General features: G+C 33.9%; 1 long non-coding RNA gene across 1 annotated transcript; it reads right to left on the bottom strand.

Annotated features, from left to right (window-relative positions):
- Positions 1-4888: 4888 nt before the first annotated feature.
- LOC147076080 (uncharacterized) lies at positions 4889-12927 on the bottom strand. Its single transcript, XR_015069556.1, has 3 exons — positions 12711-12927; positions 10279-10410; positions 4889-6426 (listed from the first exon to the last, which is right to left on the bottom strand). It is a non-coding gene; the product is annotated as an uncharacterized LOC147076080 (long non-coding RNA).
- Positions 12928-16198: the final 3271 nt, after the last annotated feature.

The following is a 16198-nucleotide window of genomic DNA, read 5'->3' as shown; positions in this document are numbered from 1 at the left end:
ATGCAACCAAAATTCTTTGCAGCCTTCCTCAACTATATCAAGAAAGGCATGAAATAAAATAACTAAGAATACCTTCAGTTCTTGAAAACAAGTATGGTGGCTGATTATCACTAATTTTATAATAATCTGTCATTTGAAAGCTAACTCGAAAATTAAAATGAATTAAATATTATTTTGTTCATTTATGTGATGCTTATTACCCCTATTTATGCGATTTTATTGAATTTTCCAACAATGTAGACAAGCAATAGATACTGTAAAACTTGGTGTTGTTTATTTTAATTCAAACATTGTAACTCCCAGCTCAAATCTCAAAAAAACAAAAGCAAACCATGTAACTCCTCTATATTCTATGTTAATAAATATTTTGTAAAAATTACCAGATTTACTCATTTATAAAATACTAAAAGTGTTCAAATTTCCTAAACCAGTCCGTTTTATTTTAAAACAGTTTTTTCTTCCTTCTGTGAAGTTGGTTAATACGGAGTCACAAGTTCCGCGCATTTAGTTGACGAAATGTCATTCCAATATTATCTTTTGAAGAAAATATCGTTGCATAAAAATACATTGCATTTTTCAAAAAATGCATACCAACGTAATTATTGTATTATAACTTATTTATTTCTTATTACGGATCATAAGTTAAAAACAAAAGGTACCTAAGTATACTTATTATTTACTGCGTTTTTGCTTATGAAATTAACAAAATCATAAATAAAAAGACAAATTTTAAGTTTATTAATGAATTTTTTTAAGATTTGACACTTTTGTGTATACAAAATATTAAGTTTTAAGTAATCTATTATAGACCGAAATATTTAGAGAGCATACACCGTTTTGGCTATTTTGCGAGACTCTGTTGACTGGATCTTCCAAACGGATGCGGTTGTTTTTGTTCGAATTATTTTGACGGGGTACTTAGTGAAAATGGAAAAATAGGAATTTTTCGCGTAATTTACATGGAAAAACAATACAAAATACATGAAAAATCATGTAATTAAATTACTCAAAGGTGTGCATTTAAAAAATGTGGAAAAAAAATGTTTGATGTTAAAACTTGACAGCCATTCAAAATCAAATTTATAGCTTAATGTAAAAGATAAAAAATTGAAAAATCATGTTAAAAGTTTTAAAAAATATATGTAATCGTATGCACTTAACAAAACAATTTTAAGGTAAATTTAATGGTTCAAGTATCAAGTCACTAAATTTAAAAAAATAATATCTCTCAAGATATAATCTCGAAATCAAAAAAAGCACGTGCAAAAACGTAAGCCAATAATAGACAAATTGATGACCTAATAAAAAGTTTAAAAAGTTTGTTGGGTGGTTCGACTTAACGTTCATCAAATATTTCATATCAAATATCTCACGCACTATATGAGAAAAAAATTAAAAAAGTATGCAGAATTGCGCAATATCTATGCGACAAGTTATTTCATTAAAAAAAATATTTTTAAACCCACGCATTCAGGTTTTGCATACAAACTTAAAAATCAAATAGCGCGCTGAATACAGATGAAAAGGCAAAAAAGAATCGTGCACTAACGTTCACTACCAAGGCACTAGTGTTTACAATTTAAATTTTGAAAAAAATCCAAGTTTAGTGACACAAGTATCCAGCATTTAGCTGGGTCACCCAAATTGAAATCTGAATAACCCCCTTAATGTGCGTGCACAAACGAAAGAAACGCGTGCACAAACGTGCACTAACGATGCACAAACGAATGCACACAAAAAAAGTTGAAATTTCAACATTGGGTGACCCAACGTTTAGCTGGAACACCCAATTTGAAATTGAAATTTTTCGGTTATTATAGGTGCACAAACGAAAAAAAATCGTGCACAAACGTGCACTAACGATGCACAAACAAACGCACCCAAAAAAATTTGGAGTTTTAACATTGGGTGATCCAGGTAAATGGACCTATGATCAAATCTATGCCATTCCGACATATTGTACTTACATATTATTGTATGAGAGCTATGACATCGATTTACACTCTGTAACACCCTGTGACACAGAACGCCAACATAAGAAACAGGTTTTTCGACATATATATGACCGATCGTCATAGAGTGTATTTGAAGCAATTAGCTTAAGTACATCATTTTTTTATACAAAAATATTTTCTTCCTTTCTTCACGTTTGTATGCGCAAAATAAATACCTAAACAAAAAATATTTTTTCACTCTTTCCATAGTCATTCAATGTCTAATAATTGTTAAATAAAATTTACTACCAATCTAGCTAAAATATTTTTATTTGACTAAATAAGGTAATAAGTAGACACATTTAATATTTTGGTATAAAAACAATAATAATAAATATTCTATGATAGAGGTTCAATTTTAAGAAATGAGAAATGGACGTCAGCCACTTGCTCAACCTATTAGGTCCATACTCTGACTCATACACAATTTGAAAATCAATATGTGTACTTTGCAGACCCTGGATTCGAACCTGGGACCCACTGATGATAATAATCCACTTTTAACCACTTTTTCGAAAACTGCTCATCACTGTCATAATCACGAATAACAAGGACAACGTTGTCTTCTAAGTAGTCAACTGTTGCTGGTTTTTCGGCATAAACAGGTGACATCACGTTGACACTTAGGAAACAATCCAGAGGTATCAGATCTCACGACTTTGGAGGTCAATTCACAGGTCCATTGTTCGTAATTCAGCGCTCGAAATGGACTGGAACGCACCGGAGCGCCGTTCCGATTCATAGAATCTCCAAAATTATCGCTCCGTCTCGTAAAAATATTAATTTGACCGCTTGAGCTAGATATGTCATATTATAATAAAAAATCTAATATACTTATTTTTATAAAATACATACCTACACAATTAGATAACAACGTTAATATTTTCATAAAATTATCGAGCGCTCCGGATCGTAAAATTTTCCATTTCGAGCGCTGTCGTAATTTAAACTTCAGTGACGTCCCTAGACAAAATGCCACCCCTAGGCAGCGCCAAAATACCACAACATTTTTTATAATCCTTCCATGACTCCAATATATAAAAAAATGTGTTACAAAACTAACAAAATATAGGTATATGTCTAATTTAAATGACATCTCTACTCCAAAAGACAATATTGCGAGTCCACGGTTTTCAGACACACCTGACAATTTTCAAAACCCTTGAGTGGCTGGCAAAAATATTTGGATAAATTAATTAGGTACCTACCTACTCTCTAACAATAAGATTTAGTCAAAAGCCGGAAGGCGCTGTTGTCGACTAAATGGGTGGAGCTTGTTAGTTTATAATATAATTGCATTTAAAAATAGGAGGAGCTTGTAGTTTGCAATTTTAACACGTAGGTATCCAAGAAGATGCTGTTCGAGTATAAGTACGTGTATGTACCTACATATAATTCAAATCTGCACATGTCATTGCTCGTCATCAAGGATGTGACGTCGAAAGAAAACGGAAGGAAACTAGACATCGCAAACCAGACAAAAATACACTTCGGTTAAACATACCATGTCAATTAATACATTTTGTTTCCAACCAGTGAACTGTATTTTTTAATGGAGAGATATTTCCGTTATTACTAAGTAAGGTACCTACCTATTTCTATCCACTCGCTCAGAAGCCATAAACTAGTGACTATTTTGACAGGACGTAGTTCGGTTTTTTTACTGGGAGGTCGCCACTATCGCTTTACTGCGCAGACGCAGACCGGCTCACACGCCAGCGAGTAGCATGTAAAGTAGACCGGCTTTCAACTTTTCTTTCAAATCTGCTTGTTCGATGATGACACTGGGCGAGTTTACAACAGACTGTAAACTAGCTCAATGTCATCGCGCCTTTAGTAGCAATTATTTTACTTATTTACAAAAATCAGCCTAGTCGTTGAACACAATTTTTCCATAACGGGTATAAGGTGCGCGAATCAGCTTCTGATTTTTAAAATAAATTTGGAAAAATTTGTAGAATTGTTCGAGCCTCTGAGTGACTCCATACATGATGATTGCCAGACTATACTGAAGGACAAGGAAAATTTGTATGAGTATAAATAAGGTACACGATCTGTTGCCAACTCAAAACCACCAAACAAAGATTTTTTTTAATTAGATTATATAAATATGAATATTTAACAAATACATTAGACTAGTGTTACAAGAGTTTTGTGCTTTATACAGGACAGACATTTTAAATATAGGAAGATATGAAATAACACAATATATTATAATAGAGATAATAAAATCATATTCATTGAAGTTTCGAAAGCGATGTAGAACAAACTAAAATTAAAAGCTTTACGTATTTAAGTGGTTTACAACTGAATGAGTCTTTTTATGAAATTTCATTCTAACACTAGTTCTACATGAGTAATCACATTGATCGCATTTAAATGGGTTTTCAACAGAATGAGTTATTTTGTGTACTTTCATGTTGCCTGACGTTATACACGAGTAATTACAAAGATTACATTTAAACGGTCTTTCCCCTGAATGGCTCATTTTGTGTATTTTCATACCTCCAGATGTAATACAAGTGTAATTACACTGACCACATATAAATGGCTTTTCACCAGAATGAGTCATTTTGTGCAATTTCAACGAATGATTTGTTATACAGGAGTAATTGCATTGCTCACATTGAAATGGCTTTTCGCCTGAATGAGTCATCGTGTGCAGCTTCATCGAAGTAAATCTTATAGAAGAGTAATTACATTGGTCACATTTAAATGGCTTTTCACCAGAGTGATTCATTTTGTGTAATTTCATCGTACCAGAGCTAATACACGAGTAATTACACTGATGACATTTGAAAGGCTTTTCACCAGAATGAATCCTTTTGTGTTTATTCATAGAACCAGAATGTACACATGAGTAACCACACTGATCACATTTAAATTTTTTTTCTCCAGAATGCGTCATTTTGTGTCTATACAACACACTAGAAGTTGTACATGAGTATTCACACAGGACACACTTAAATAGTTTTTGACCAGAATGAGACATTTTGTCTTTATTCATAGAACCAGGATGTACACATGAATAACCACGCTGGTCACATTTAAATTGTTTTTCTCCAGAATGCGTCATTTTGTGTCGGTTCAACACACTAGATGTTGTACATGAGTATTCACACAGGACACACTTAAATGGCTTTTCACCAGAATGAGACATTTTGTCTTTATTCATAGAACCAGGATGTACACATGAATAACCACGCTGGTCACATTTAAATTGTTTTTCTCCAGAATGCGTCATTTTGTGTCGGTTCAACACACTAGATGTTGTACATGAGTATTCACACAGGACACACTTAAATAGTTTTTCACCTGAATGATTTAATTGATGTAGTTTCATCTTATCCGATGTAACACATGAGTAATCGCATTCATCACATTTAAATGGCTTTACACCAGAATGAGACATTTTGTGTTTATTCATAGAACCAGGATGTACACATGAGTAACCACACTGATCACATTTTAATTGTTTTTCTCCAGAATGCGTCATTTTGTGTCTATTCAACACACTAGATGTTTTACATGAGTATTCACACAAGACACACTTAAATAGTTTTTCTCCAGAATGAGACATTTTGTGTTTATTCATAGAACGAGGATGTACACATGAGTAACCACACTGGTCACATTTAAATTGTTTTTCTCCAGAATGCGTCATTTTGTGTATTTTCATTTTATGAGATGTTGTACAAGAGTAATTACATTGGTCACATTTGAATGGCTTTTCATCAGAATGAATCATCGTGTGTAGCTTCATCGCACTATATCTTATAGAAGAGTAATTACATTGGGCACATTTGAATGACTTTTCACCAGAATGAAAAATTTTATGTAATCTCAACTTATCGGATGTTTTAGAAGAGTAATTACATTGGTCACAATTAAATGGCTTTTCACCGGAATGAATCATTTTGTGTTTTTTCATAGAACTAGGTTGTACACATGAGAAACCACACTGGTCACATTTAAATTGTTTTTCTCCAGAATGCCTCATTTTGTGTAGCTTCAGGGAAGCAGGTCGAACGCTGAAGTAATTACATTCTTCGCATTTATATTGCTTTACATTTGTTACGGATTTTTTTGCTATTATATTCTTATGAAATGCTCTGTGACGCTTTAATAAAAATAACGATGCAAAAAAATCGAAACAAATACCGCATACATAATTTTCATTATGAAACTTTTTCCTCTCTAACTTTATAACAGCTACTAATAAATCATGATATTTAATATTAGATTGTCTCTGATAAAGGTTAGCAATACGACAGGTGTTGTTTGTTTTAGTAAACGTTTCATATTCCTTCAGTTCTTCTTTGATGTCTTTTTCATTAACCTGTATTTCATTGTATGGCTGTTGTAATTTTGATACACTCTTTGACAATTCGAGACCAGAAATGTATGTCAATGCTGAGGTTCCAGGAATACTCTAAAAATGGAATATTAAGTTAAAGTGATGATACAAAAATATATGAGTATATACCTACTTACTACAAAAGAGAAAACACTTTATATGCATAATGGGTAGTGTAGATATTTACAGAAAGGAGGGATAAGTTATTTGATTATATTATTTATTTCAACCGGCAACACATAGTGGTACCTTAATACAATTTCAAAGGAATACTATTCTTTCACTACTAAGGCTAAGGCCAATGACATTAATATGGACGATGCATCTGGGGAAAAAAATGACACTCACTTTTTTGTCGGGTCTGCCGAATAGCATATACTGTTCTAACGCCATTACAATAAAGGTGATATTGCTATAAATTCCCGATGCTTTTGTCGGGTCTGCCAAATGGTTCGAATCGAACAAATTCGCTCAAATGAACATTGACACTAGGAACACTGTTCTAACGCCATTACAATAAAAGTGATTTTGCTATAAATTCCCGATGCGTGATACCGCATAATGGAAATTGCGTGACGTCTACCTATACATGTGCGAATGTCGTATGCTCAAATTTACTTGCTAGCTAATGTATTTAGTTCGTTGTCCATTAATAATGTCATTGGCTAAGGCACAAAAGCACGGACGCACAATATACTATCGCAATGGCCATACTGGACGCTTCGCGCCTTGCTACGTGATTATTAGTCACCTCGTAAGTCTCCCGGGAAATAAACGTCTTAGTTATTTTTATTGTATCACCTAGTGATTTTGCAAGACTTATGTCACATCTTAACAGCCTACCTCCACACTTGGCCGTTGACGTTTAGAATATGTACAAGACACGTATTCGATGTGGTACTATATAATATATGTTCAGTTTATATAAGATCTGGAAAGTTTTGAAATTATTTATTGAGCCATAGTCTCAGAGTAATAATATAAAGACAGTAGCCATTGTTCGAGAAAATAAAGCCATGTTTCTCGCGTATAACGCACTGTATAACCTCAATTTCATTATTATAAACTTAACTATGAAACGTTATACTCGTACCATCATGTAGCTTCTCACTATGGCTATCAAATTTAAACACAACATAGTGTGCTACCCGTGCTTACGTATGACTGCGAGACGTGGACCCTCAACACGAGATATGTCCAAAGGCTAAGAGTCGCACAGCGAGGCATTGAGAGGTGTATGTTGGGCATTACGCGAAAGGATCGTAAGAGAAACGAATGGGTTAGGAAGCAGACAGGAGTACGCGATGTAAGAGACGTTGCCAAACAGCTGAAATGAAGATGGGCGGAGCACATTGCTCATCGAAAGGACGGCCGCTGGACAAATGGGTACGAAACGGCTACAGGGTCGCCCTAAAAGCTGCTGGATTGACGAACTAGTAAAGTTCGGCGGAAATACGTGGCAGCGAACGACACAAGACGAGAAAGTTGGAAGAAGCTTGGGGAGGCCTTCATCCAGCAGTGGATTGACCCCAGCTGATGATGATGATAGTTAAACAAATTTTCTACAAAATTAACAAAAAAAATACCACTAACCTTATATTAGTGCAAAAACTATAAATTTCAGTAACACGTGCTCGCAGCTTTAAATCAATGTAATTAATTCAACCGTAATCAATATTTACTGGCGACGTTCCCAAAAAATATTTAATTCATCTATAGAAATTCTATCTTACTCTAACGCATCTTGCGGATATATAAGCGTGCCGAATGCTATCTTATTTGGACTTATTCGTTTTTATTCAGGCCTTGGCCATTGTACATTTTACGACGTTTTTCTTAGCACGTATTTTTATTTGTCCGGTGGTTCTTTGTCCGGTACAAATCTTGCAATCGATTTTTAACTAACTTCCCGACTAGCTAGACATTTGAAACTTTTAGAATATATCAGAACAAGATACCAATGCATTTTTTTTAATACTTTAGTACCATCTTTATGTAGAATTGAATTAATTTTCAGTTAATTCTGTTTTGTATGAAAAGTTATTTTGACCCCAATATTGGTTGCTAGGGGTCTGGGGTCCTAGCAACTAAATTATTAATATATACGTGCGTTACTATGGAAATCAATATGACATGTCAAAATGACATTTCAGTATTATTTCTATCAAGTACAATTTTTTTTGATCGTTTAAGCTAGTCAAGTCAAGTTTATATGATTCAACAGAAAATTTAAAAACGTTGAACATGAAAAGTTCTTTTTATCTTGTAATTATTTGCTTTTTAACATGAAATAGGTAATCCGCAAACATTTTAAAGATCGCCATAATTTTTTTCTATTTTATTTTAGAAAACATTAAGGAAATACCTTCTTATCTTTAAACAGCTTGATCGTATGAATCAAGACTATCTTTATGAATTATTGATCAATGGCATAGCACAGTAAAAGATCAAAAACAAAAAACTGCCTTAATGTATTTTGGGTTTTCAACCATTTCATTAAATCATTAAAATGAATATAAGAAATAATTGTGAATGTAATATTAAAATTTGCAAATAAACACGATTTTTGTAACATTATTTGCTTGTCTCCTATGAAATTATTAGATTCTTGTCAATGTCTTACATGTTCATTGGTCGATATACTGACCAATGAAAATTTTAGTTTTTCTGAATTATTGACAATATTTTTACTATCAAATTTACTTTTAGTACCTACATGTATCATAAGTATTTAAATATTTACAAGATAAAAAGAACTTTTTATATACAACGTTTTTAAATTTGCTGTTAAATTATTATGCTCAATATTCTCAAACTTGTAATTGATATGAAGTAAATAAAAAACAAACAATTATAGAATACTGAAATGTTATTTTGACATTTCATTTTGTTATTATTTTTCATTTTTATATTATTAAGTTTCTATGATCACTCCCTTAGCAACCAAAAATAGTCTTTTACTTTTTACAGATTTTTCTGAAATAACTTTCCATACAAAACAGAATTAACTGAAAATGAATTCAATTCTGCCTAAAGATGGCTAAAAGTATTAAAAGATTGCATTGGCATCGTGTTCTGATATATTTTATCGTTTAAAATTTCATATGTTTAGCTAGTCGGGAAGTTAGTTAAAAATCGATTGCAAGATTTGAAATGGACAAACAACCACCGGACAAACAAGAATACGAGCTAATAAAAACGTTGTAAAATATCCTGGTTCAGTTTTGAAAGCTAGACAAATTAATTTACCCTAAAAAGGGTTGAAAAACAAATGAATACTATGTACCTACTTATAAATAACAGGAAATCCTTTTTGGAGAGTTAGTAGGCACCAAAGTCTTATTTTGTTTGTTACGTTAGAGGTACCTACGTAAACTTATTTAAGAGACAAAGATATTCTTACAAAATACACTTTGTTTTCAATTATATAATAATAGAGAATAAGAGATCCAGAAACTTAGAGTAGCACAACGTGGTATGGAGAGGTGCATGCTGGGCATAACGCGAAAGGACAAAAAGAGGAATGAGTGGATAAGGAAGCAGACAAGGGTTTGCGATGTAATAGAGTTGATTAAAAGCCTTAAATGGAGATGGGCTGGACACATAGCTCGTAGATGAGACAATCGTTGGACAAATCTAGTCATCCAGTGGTATCCAAGAAGTACAAAACGTCCGCAAGGTAGACCTAGAGGCCGCTGGATCGATGAAATGATAAAGTTCTGCGGAAGTACGTGGCAACGCAATGCACAGGACCGAGAGAAGTGGAAGCAGCTTGAAGAGGTCTTCGGTGTGGATAGATTTAGGCTGATGATGATGATGACGATATAATAATATCAGAGACAAAAACGATCACATACAAGCACGATGTATATTACACAATATGAACATATTTAAAATAATAATAAAATATTGTAAGTGGGTAAGCACCTGATTTATTGGCTCGCATTTTGAATATGAGCAACTAGGTTGCGGATCACTGTCTTCGACAAATTTTTCTTTAAAATCAACTCGGAGAGAATCATTCTCAGTTTTAATATCAGCAAGGTTGGTTACATGGCTCTGAAAAACAAGACAGAAGGTATTTTATAATACGTGTAATTGTATTATTTGTTTCAGTCTGGGACCTATTAAATTGTCTAGCTATATTAATAAACGTTCAACAGCTGTCTTCGGATGAATGAAAGTAGTAAACCAGCGGCCACAGAGACGTAGAACCTATAGGTAGGTAGTGAGATATCCCGGGTCCTGTGGCTAGCTCGGGATGTTGGTAGGACTCGGGATTCACAAAAATTAAATAATAAATAGAAATACGAGGGTGGGTCAATAATTCCTTAGAAAAAAGCATTAAAACAGTTTTTATTTTTGTATTTTTTTTTTATTTCTCAACATAATCTCCTTGGAGCTCAATACATTTGGTTAGACGTTTCTCAATTTTTTTTAAACCGTCAGAAAAATAAGTTTTCGGAAGGTCCTCAAAATAAGCATTTGTCCGATCGATGACTTCTTCATTTGAAAAAAAACCTTGTCCACTTAGCCATTTTTTTAAGTTTGGGAAAAGGAAAAAGTCACTGGGGGCTAAATCTGGCGAATACGGTGGGTGGTCGACCAATTCGAACTTCAATTCTTCAATTTTAGGCATTGATCGTAAACATGTGTGAACACGGGCATTGTTCTGATGAAAGAGGATTTTTTTCCTGTTTAAATGAGGCCATTTTTCTTCAATTTCGTTTTTTAGCTGGTCCAATAAAGATGCATAATAATCCCCTGTTATTGTTTATCCTTTTTCCAAATAGTCAACGAAAATAATTTCACGTGCATCCCAAAATACAGTAGCCATAACCTTACCAGCTGATTTTACGGTTTTCGCCTTCTTTAGACATGGTTTGTCTTCGCAATCCACTGCTTTGACTGTTCTTTCGTCTCGGCAGTATAGTGGTGTATCCATGTTTCATCTACAGTCACAAAGCGACGAAAAAATTCATCCGGATTGCGTTGCATGAGCGACAACAGGGCTTTAGAGGCCACCACCCTATTGCGTTTATTGTCGACTGTGAGCAAACGCGGCACCCATCTTGCAGAAATATTTTTCATGCCCAATTTGTCATGTAAAATAGAAATGACGCTACCTTTTGAGATCCCTGTAACCTCAATTATCTCACTCAACTTTAATCTTCGGTCACTTAACACCATATCGTGGATTTTATTGATCATGTCTGGTGTAGTCACCTCTACAGGACGTCCTGAGCGTGGTTCATCCTTTGTTGATGTACGACCAAGTTTAAATTCATTTAACCAGTTATAAATAGTTGCAAGTGAAGGAGCAGATATGCCGTGAACTAAATCCAACTCATTTTTTATTTCCTTTGCTGTTAAGCCTTTTATATTAAAATGTTTAATAACAGCTCTAAACTCAATTTTCTCCATTTTCCATTTTTCCATTTTCCACAAGCAAATTTTTTTTTTAAATGTACGAAAAACACACAACAACCCGACCAATCTGATTGAAACTTCGCAGCATACTGAATCGGTAGTGCCGCTGCATGAAAACAAACCGCTTACAGTACTAGTCGCGCCACTTGTCGGCTTTTCTAAGGACTTATTGACCCACCCTCGTAGATAGCAGTAAAATGAAAAAGTCTTATTGTTTCGTTCAGAGAACCTGGTTTTTATATTTTGGCTATATCGACACACCATCAATTTACAATATTATTCTAACACAATATTTCCGTCACTTAATATTACTGCTTAATCTCTAATTCGCTTTAACTTTAAACTTAATTCTCTATATCCGTTTCTCTAACTTTTTTCGCCCATGCGTGTTTATATCGTTTCTTTTTACTCTCCCGAGTCGTGCGGCCGATGTTACCTCTTTCAATGGCGACCCTCTACTGACTTTTTCTATCGAAAAGCGTTGCCATTCTTCCCTTACATACTCCTTATTATTAAATTCCTTTGGCTTTCGTCTCTTTTATTCGGTAAATCACATTCTTCTCTGACATACTATTATTATAATTAGATACAATTCTTACGTGCTAAGTACATGTTAAATATTTTGACTGTTAATCAAGGAATTTTTGGATGTACGTAGACCCATTGTTGACTTGGAGGTCAGGTGACATGGTTACACCGAATAATTGAGTAATTTAGACTATCGGGAGAAGCCCAATAATCATTGGTGTGACAGTAGAAACCTAGTCAAATAATCGATATGAAGTGTCAATACAACGACGTAGGACAATTTATTACCTGTTTCACTTAGTAAAATTCAATATGTCACCCAACTGTTTTATTTACTTTAGTAAGAAACCACTTAGAATAAACACAATCTAACAATGATTAATAAGTTTGGAAAACCTAACCTCAATAGTGTTGTTGGAATTGTCGTCATTCTCTTGCTTTATACAAATGTTTGTAACCGGATTGTTTGGATGGATTATTGGCACATCAACCCATTGCTGGACTTCCGAATCATCTTCAAAATCATCTCGTTCACGTTTTACATCCTTTTTACGAAGTTTAATTAAGGCAGCAATATCTCAGGCTGTCGTTTTTATAATATCAAGGTGGTTGACTGCCGTGACTATAGACAATAGGCTAAACTATTAATATCTCGACCATAGACAAAATGTCTACATTACCACTACCTACGAAAACACAGTGAACACCAATATCAATTATATATTATGTCCGATGGATTCTAAAAAAAAAACAATACGTCATAGGTACATTATAACCGACGGTGGCCGCGCGGATTAAGCGTTGGACTATCACGCCGTGGGTCCCAGGTTCGAATACTGGATCTGGCAAGTGCACATCAGTGCTGATAACATACTTGGTCACGTGACTCAATTCAGTCTCGCCATTAGCTGAAAGTGACATGTCTCATTTCGAATTTCAACAACGTTGGACGTGTCCCTATTTGAATGTCAACCTACTTTTTGAAACCTCTTTTCAATATGAAATCGGTGTTTTGTGGCTATTTTTGAAAGTCTATAGTGTGTGTGTGAGGTTATAGAATGATATTCCGATAATAACTCATTTTTGGCATATATGGACATGTCTAGTTTTGAAAGTTAACCACTGACATATTGTTTTTCAATTTGTGTCTGTCAGGGTACCTATGGACCTAATGGGTTGAGCAAGTGGCTGACATCCATTTCTCGTAAAAAAACAAATCTGTTAATACAAACCTCTACTCTGTGGAGTCCCATATGATCCTGTTAGGATCGGACATGGTCGAAAGAATATTATAATATTACGTTCCAAAATAAATAGGTAATATTTTATGCATATCAACGGTTAGTGAGTGAAATATATTACCTACCTATGAGATAGCAATAGGCATCATTGCATTTATTCAATATATAACGACAACAAGTTCATTTAAGAATATTCCATGCGAAAGATCATGGCATAATAATTCTTGACTCTCCATTATCTTTTCACTCGCAATCTCTACAGCGCTACGTGCAAGCAGGCTTCTAGAATTCATCATGCGACAAGCGTCACGATTCAAGAACCCAATCTCATGTTACCTACTTCCACTCTACCTACCTAGTGACGTTCACCCCGGTCCTGGAATAGTCTCAAAGGTACTTTATCTACAACCGGTCCTGCCCTCGGACCGATTAAGAACCTTTGTTTGGCTAGCTCGATACTATTCGGGGAGAGGGTGATCAACTAAAGTTCTCGATTGACACTTTTGGAATACACTTGATCATTATTATTTAACTTTATATTATTTAGGACCACTACCTAGCGATAGGTTAGTGCCTAGATCATTAATTATCCGATTGTCTTTCAGATCGAACTTATTTTCGTAAATATTTACCTACGTAAACGTCAAAGACAGCTGACTATCTGTCACTTCCCTTAGTATTAGATGTTTTTCACGAAATGTTTCGTTGGTTGTTTTTCAAAATGAAAATGAAAACTCCTTTTGGTAATTCAATTCAAGTTATTTATTAAATTATTCTCGATAACAAATTTAATTTCTTTTCTTAATTAATTATAATCGACAATTATACACTTTAGTTTAATTTCGAATAATTACATAATTATTTTATACTCTTATTTAAATTAATTATTAAATAAAGTTAATCAATTATAATTATTTTATGTTTAATTAATGTACGATTACACACTTATAACTAAGAGTCGCCGACCGTAAACTTTAAGAAGCTATGCTCCTTTTATATATATAATAGATCGCGAATAGGTGACGCGTACTGTGGCGATATGTTTACTATACCATCTGACAGCCCGAACACGTGTCACTTACGATGACGTATCAACTCGTGACACGTCGGACGTAATCCTCGTGAACGGATTACTTCGCGAAAATAATTAAAACTATGTGAATTTGGTGGGCCCTCAGGCACAACCTCACGGTAATATGAGAAGATCGACTACTAACGGTACATAAAATACAGGCCGTTATATAGATTCACAGCGGGAAAAACCCGAGATTTTGACGTCATTCGAAATATGGACCAATGGGAGATCGTTCTACCTCCTCCACAGAGCTAATGGCCAAAGTTTTGGACCAATCACAGAAAAGTCGTTTATTTCCCGGCTTTTCCGGAAAATTATGAACATTCAATAGAATAAAAATATATAATTATATTTATAGAACACTTCAACTTAAAGGTATAACATTAGTTTCAATCAAAATTTCTATGACAAGCCTTCATTTATTAAGTTTGAAAATTACCTACTTTGGGTAATTTAATATTGATCTGTCGAGTTTAATTGACAGATCTAAAGAATAATTTTTATTCGTAAATTAAGAGAGCAACCGAGTTTTTAGACTTACATTGTCAGAATTTCTATTTTCGAAATTCCTTCATTTAACTTTTACAAAAGTAGGTACTTAAATTGGTACCCTTTTTATTATAATTCGAAATATTAATTTGTTATTTAAATTAAGTGTGCGTAATCAGTACTTACAAAACGTAATCATTAGATTTTAAATACGACAATATTTGATATCATAATTTATTTATTTAAGTTATTTTACTTTGGCCGCGGCGAAAACATCGCGACTTAATTTAGAAAAATAAAATTTATTTTTATATAATTCAAAATCAGATTAAATACAAATAAACATTTATTTACAATGTTTAGCAAATGATATCCCATAAGTCGTTTACAATTTATTATCTATTTTTAACCTTAATCCTATACATTTCAATTACTTACATTTCACCTTATAAGACCATTTGGTCCCCTTGAAAGAGAATTCATCCGTATTTCATTCTGAGGGGCTATAAGTCACTCAGACTGCACTACGGGACTCAATACACAATAACTATAGCTTTGTTTAGAGATTAGGCACGTATTTTGCAAGTAAAATCGACATTCACGGTCGGATCGAAAAGTTGTGACGTCACTAATTTATTAAGGAAAAATGCCGGCTGAGGGCCTACATTTTGGGGCCGTGTCAAACGTCCCTACTTCAAAGAGTCACAACTGTGAGTGTCCGATCTCGATAACGTCCGTCCCACCTCTAAACTTCACCATATATAAAGCAGTTAAAAGCAGTTAGTATAAATTTCTATAATGAAGTACACACTACAAATGGGTGGATGCACATAGATCGCTTTATTTATATTTATTTATAGTCGACCCAGCATCGAGTCTTAAAAGAAAGTAATAAAATTTTGATACAAAACAAAATTTGATTTTATATATTTCATTTCTTCAAATGGAAAGCTGCATAACGCGAAGCTGTCTTCGTCATCAGAGAGGAAGTACAACCGGCCTCTTCGTTGTAAGCTGCACTCTCCTTGCTAAGGAACAATCATAGTATCCTAACATTTCAAAGGGGTAACTGCCCCATAAACCA

The sequence above is a fragment of the Rhyacophila brunnea genome, unplaced genomic scaffold, assembly GCF_057557595.1.
Source record: "Rhyacophila brunnea isolate RB1 unplaced genomic scaffold, BYU_Rbru_1.0 scaffold_13, whole genome shotgun sequence".
In the NCBI taxonomy this organism is placed as follows: Eukaryota; Metazoa; Arthropoda; class Insecta; order Trichoptera; family Rhyacophilidae; genus Rhyacophila; species Rhyacophila brunnea.
Note: the sequence above shows the minus strand (reverse complement) of the source record. Positions and strands in the feature narration are given on the sequence as shown.